Below are 6,474 nucleotides of genomic sequence, written 5' to 3' on the forward strand. Positions count from 1 at the left end.
GAAGAATCGGAACCGGAAGAAGAATCGGAACCGGATGAAGAAATAGAACCGGTGGGGGAAATAATAAAACGGTTAAGTAAAAGAAAATCCTCAACCAACCGACCAAGGTTAATTATGGTCAATGGTGTTTCCGCCAAGGAAGCAAAATATTGGGAGGATTACCAATTCTCCGATGAATCGGATTCCGACGAGAATTTCGATGATGTTATAGAAATTACCCCAACTGAATTTAAAAAGGCAAAAGAAAATAATAAGGGAAAGGGCATAAAAATAGAGAAATCTAATTCCAACCCCGATGAACTTTATATGTATCGTCAACCCCCGAAGTCCTTAAGTTGTAACAATGACCCGGGAACCTCTAAACCACCAGGTTTTTCTAAACCAATGTGGAAAATTACGGCTCGTATTAGGGAAACATCATATATCCCTAGAAACTTGGCAAAACGAACCAAAACCGAAGAAGAAGAAACGAGCGAGTCGAAATAAGATAGTTGTATTCGTGTGGTGTAATATATGGAATATAGTGTTCTTATGCTTTATGATATATGTAAAAATTGCTTGTATTAATAAGTATTTTTTTTATGAATCTAACTCTTGTCTATTTTACAGTTTAAAAACACAAAATGGATAGACAACCCAATATTTTAAGAGACCTACCCGGAGACATGATTGATGAAATCTTGTCTAGAGTCGGCCAGAATTCTTCGGCACAACTATTTAAGGCGAGATCAGTTTGTAAGACATTCGAAGAACGTTCCAAGAATGTCTTGGTTTATAAGAGACTTTCGTTTGAAAGATGGGGGATATCACATTGGGAAACCCATAAGTTACGATGTGTTTACTTTGACGCATATATTGCGGGGAACCCAAATGCTATTTTACGCAACGGGTTAAGAAATTATTTTGACTCAATATATCCGAATATTGGACTTCGTGATTTAGAAAAAGCGGCTAACATGCAACATAAAGAAGCATGTTATGCTTACGGATTAGTAATGTTCGCTTCTCACCAAAGTGAGAACAAGAACATCGGGCTACAACTATTAAACAAAACGTTTCCACAAGTGACGGAGTCGGTAATTGGGGTAAGAAATGAGGTTTTTAGATTATTACGGGACTGTTGGACATTACGTAACCCTCGTCCCTTTGATGACGTTACAACACGCTGTCTTATCAACGGCCATAACGGTTATGTTGCACAAGACCAAGGATGGGAAGTAGTCCTAGTAAAACCAGAATGCATGACTTGTTTCTGGACGTATGAATTACGTGTCTTTATTGCCTTTGCTGAACGACTTGTGTACTAGCTAGAATTGTCTTCACAACTATCTTGTATCAAAGTTATTGTGTGCTATATTTCATGCTTTATGTAAAATAAGCGGTATTGTAAGTTTGTAAAATATTGTATAAAAGTTTGAACGCGAATTATTATTATAATCAGTTTTTCATATAGAATTGTAGTAGTTGAATTGTATATTAGCTACTAAGTATGAACTTAACGGGTAGGTACTACCCGAATTTAAACTTATAAAACGCTAATATGAAGAAAAAGCTTTTATAAATGAGTTCATATTATGCTACGAAATACTATTAACTACTCTTAATATTCTGTATGATTAACTTGTTCCATTTAACTATTTTGAAGGAAATGGCACCGACTACTCGACACACCGTGAATATGAATGAAGAGGAATTCCGTACTTTTCTAGCTTCAAACATAGCCGCAGTACAGGCTGCGCTACATACCAACAATAACCTTGGATCTAGCAGTACAGGAAATCGTGTAGGATGCACCTACAAAGAATTCACTGCCTGCAAACCTTTAGAATTTGATGGAACCGAAGGACCGATCGGATTGAAACGGTGGACCGAGAAGGTTGAATCGGTGTTTGCCATAAGTAAGTGTACTGAAGAGGACAAAGTGAAGTACGCTACGCATACCTTCACAGGTTCTGCGTTAACATGGTGGAATACCTATCTAGAGCAAGTGGGACAAGATGATGCGTACGCACTACCGTGGTCAGCATTCAAGCACTTGATGAACGAGAAGTACCGTCCCAGAACCGAGGTCAATAAGCTCAAGACAGAACTTAGAGGGTTACGAACCCAAGGATTAGATATTACCACGTACGAAAGACGATTCACAGAATTGTGCCTATTGTGTCCGGGAGCATTCGAAGATGAGGAAGAGAAGATCGACGCGTTTGTGAAAGGATTACCGGAAAGAATCCAAGAAGATATAAGTTCACACGAGCCCGCCTCCATACAACAGGCATGTAGAATGGCTCACAAACTAGTGAACCAGATTGAAGAAAGAATTAAAGAACAGACTGCTGAAGAGGCCAATGTGAAGCAAGTCAAAAGAAAGTGGGAGGAAAACGGTGATAAGAATCACCAATACAGCAACAACAGCAATTACAACAATAATCGCAACAATTATCCCAACAATCGCAACATCAATCGCAACTACAACAAACGGCTCAACAACAACAACAACAACAACAACAGCAACTACAACAATCATCCCAACAACAATAATAACCGCAACAACAACAACAATCAGAAGCAACTATGCCAAAGGTGTGAAAAGAATCACTCGGGGTTCTGCACCAAATTTTGCAACAAGTGTAAAAGAAATGGTCATAGCGCGGCGAAGTGTGAGGTCTACGGACCAGAGGTTAATAGAACGAAAGGAACAAATGGTGTCGGAACGAGTAATGGCGGAGCAAGTAGTGTCGGAGCAAGTTATGCCAATGTAGTTTGTTATAAATGTGGAAAACCAGGCCACATTATTAGAAATTGCCCGAACCAGGAGAACACGAATGGACAAGGCCGTGGAAGAGTTTTCAATATTAATGCGGTAGAGGCACAGGAAGACCCGGAGCTTGTTACGGGTACGTTTCTTATTGACAATAAATCTGCTTACGTTTTATTTGATTCGGGTGCGGATAGAAGCTATATGAGTAGAGATTTTTGTGCTAAATTAAGTTGTCCATTGACGCCTTTGGATAGTAAATTTTTACTCGAATTAGCAAATGGTAAATTAATTTCAGCAGATAATATATGTCGGAATCGAGAAATTAAACTGGTTAGCGAAACATTTAAGATTGATTTGATACCAGTAGAGTTAGGGAGTTTTGATGTGATAATCGGTATGGACTGGTTGAAAGAAGTGAAAGCGGAGATCGTTTGTTACAAAAATGCAATTCGCATTATACGAGAAAAAGGAAAACCCTTAATGGTGTACGGAGAAAAGGGCAACACGAAGCTACATCTTATTAGTAATTTGAAGGCACAAAAACTAATAAGAAAAGGTTGCTATGCTGTTCTAGCACACGTCGAGAAAGTACAAACTGAAGAAAAGAGCATCAATGATGTTCCCATTGCAAAAGAATTTCCCGATGTATTTCCGAAAGAATTACCGGGATTACCCCCACATCGATCCGTTGAATTTCAAATAGATCTTGTACCAGGAGCTGCACCAATAGCTCGTGCTCCTTACAGACTCGCACCCAGCGAGATGAAAGAACTGCAAAGCCAATTACAAGAACTTTTAGAGCGTGGTTTCATTCGACCAAGCACATCACCGTGGGGAGCTCCTGTTTTGTTTGTCAAGAAGAAAGATGGTACATTCAGGTTGTGTATCGACTACCGCGAGTTGAACAAACTTACCATCAAGAACCGCTACCCACTACCGAGAATCGACGATTTATTTGATCAACTACAAGGCTCGTCTGTTTATTCAAAGATTGACTTACGTTCCGGGTATCATCAAATGCGGGTGAAAGAAGATGATATTCCAAAGACTGCTTTCAGAACACGTTACGGTCATTACGAGTTTATGGTCATGCCGTTTGGTTTAACTAATGCACCAGCTGTGTTCATGGACCTTATGAACCGAGTGTGTGGACCATACCTTGACAAGTTTGTCATTGTTTTCATTGATGACATACTTATTTACTCAAAGAATGACCAAGAACACGGTGAACATTTGAGAAAGGTGTTAGAAGTATTGAGGAAGGAAGAATTGTACGCTAAGTTTTCAAAGTGTGCATTTTGGTTGGAAGAAGTTCAATTCCTCGGTCACATAGTGAACAAAGAAGGTATTAAGGTGGATCCGGCAAAGATAGAAACTGTTGAAAAGTGGGAAACCCCGAAAACTCCGAAACACATACGCCAGTTTTTAGGACTAGCTGGTTACTACAGAAGGTTCATCCAAGACTTTTCCAGAATAGCGAAACCCTTGACTGCATTAACGCATAAAGGGAAGAAATTTGAATGGAATGATGAACAAGAGAAAGCGTTTCAGTTATTGAAGAAAAAGCTAACTACGGCACCTATATTGTCATTGCCTGAAGGGAATGATGATTTTGTGATTTATTGTGATGCATCAAAGCAAGGTCTCGGTTGTGTATTAATGCAACGAACGAAGGTGATTGCTTATGCGTCTAGACAATTGAAGATTCACGAACAAAATTATACGACGCATGATTTGGAATTAGGCGCGGTTGTTTTTGCATTAAAGACTTGGAGGCACTACTTATATGGGGTCAAAAGTATTATATATACCGACCACAAAAGTCTTCAACACATATTTAATCAGAAACAACTGAATATGAGGCAGCGTAGGTGGATTGAATTATTGAATGATTACGACTTTGAGATTCGTTACCACCCGGGGAAGGCAAATGTGGTAGCCGATGCCTTGAGCAGGAAGGACAGAGAACCCATTCGAGTAAAATCTATGAATATAATGATTCATAATAACATTACTACTCAAATAAAGGAGGCGCAACAAGGAGTTTTAAAAGAGGGAAATTTAAAGGATGAAATACCCAAAGGATCGGAGAAGCATCTTAATATTCGGGAAGACGGAACCCGGTATAGGGCTGAAAGGATTTGGGTACCAAAATTTGGAGATATGAGAGAAATGGTACTTAGAGAAGCTCATAAAACCAGATACTCAATACATCCTGGAACGGGGAAGATGTACAAGGATCTCAAGAAACATTTTTGGTGGCCGGGTATGAAAGCCGATGTTGCTAAATACGTAGGAGAATGTTTGACGTGTTCTAAGGTCAAAGCTGAGCATCAGAAACCATCAGGTCTACTTCAACAACCCGAAATCCCGGAATGGAAATGGGAAAACATTACCATGGATTTCATCACTAAATTGCCAAGGACTGCAAGTGGTTTTGATACTATTTGGGTAATAGTTGATCGTCTCACCAAATCAGCACACTTCCTACCAATAAGAGAAGATGACAAGATGGAGAAGTTAGCACGACTGTATTTGAAGGAAGTCGTCTCCAGACATGGAATACCAATCTCCATTATCTCTGATAGGGATGGCAGATTTATTTCAAGATTCTGGCAGACATTACAGCAAGCATTAGGAACTCGTCTAGACATGAGTACTGCCTATCATCCACAAACTGATGGGCAGAGCGAAAGGACGATACAAACGCTTGAAGACATGCTACGAGCATGTGTTATTGATTTCGGAAACAGTTGGGATCGACATCTACCGTTAGCAGAATTTTCCTACAACAACAGCTACCATTCAAGCATTGAGATGGCGCCGTTTGAAGCACTTTATGGTAGAAAGTGCAGGTCTCCGATTTGTTGGAGTGAAGTGGGGGATAGACAGATTACGGGTCCGGAGATTATACAAGAAACTACCGAGAAGATCATCCAAATTCAACAACGGTTGAAAACCGCCCAAAGTCGACAAAAGAGCTACGCTGACATTAAAAGAAAAGATATAGAATTTGAAATTGGAGAGATGGTCATGCTTAAAGTTGCACCTTGGAAAGGCGTTGTTCGATTTGGTAAACGAGGGAAATTAAATCCAAGGTATATTGGACCATTCAAGATTATTGATCGTGTCGGACCAGTAGCTTACCGACTTGAGTTACCTCAACAACTCGCGGCTGTACATAACACTTTCCACGTCTCGAATTTGAAGAAATGTTTTGCTAAAGAAGATCTCACTATTCTGTTAGATGAAATCCAAATCAACGAAAAACTTCAATTCATCGAAGAACCCGTCGAAATAATGGATCGTGAGGTTAAAAGACTTAAGCAAAACAAGATACCAATTGTTAAGGTTCGATGGAATGCTTGTAGAGGACCCGAGTTCACCTGGGAGCGTGAAGATCAGATGAAGAAGAAATACCCGCATCTATTTCCAGAAGATTCGTCAACACCTTCAACAGCTTAAAATTTCGGGACGAAATTTATTTAACGGGTAGGTACTGTAGTGACCCGAACTTTTCCATATTTATATATATTAATTGAGATCGATATTTATATGATTAAATGTTTCCAACATGTTAAGCAATCAAACTTGTTAAGACTTGATTAATTGAAATATGTTTCATATAGACAATTGACCACCCAAGTTGATCGGTGATTCACGAACGTTAAAACTTGTAAAAACTATATGATGACATATATATGGATATATATATA

Source organism: Rutidosis leptorrhynchoides, chromosome 3 (genome assembly GCF_046630445.1).
Source record: "Rutidosis leptorrhynchoides isolate AG116_Rl617_1_P2 chromosome 3, CSIRO_AGI_Rlap_v1, whole genome shotgun sequence".
Classification (NCBI taxonomy): Eukaryota; Viridiplantae; Streptophyta; class Magnoliopsida; order Asterales; family Asteraceae; genus Rutidosis; species Rutidosis leptorrhynchoides.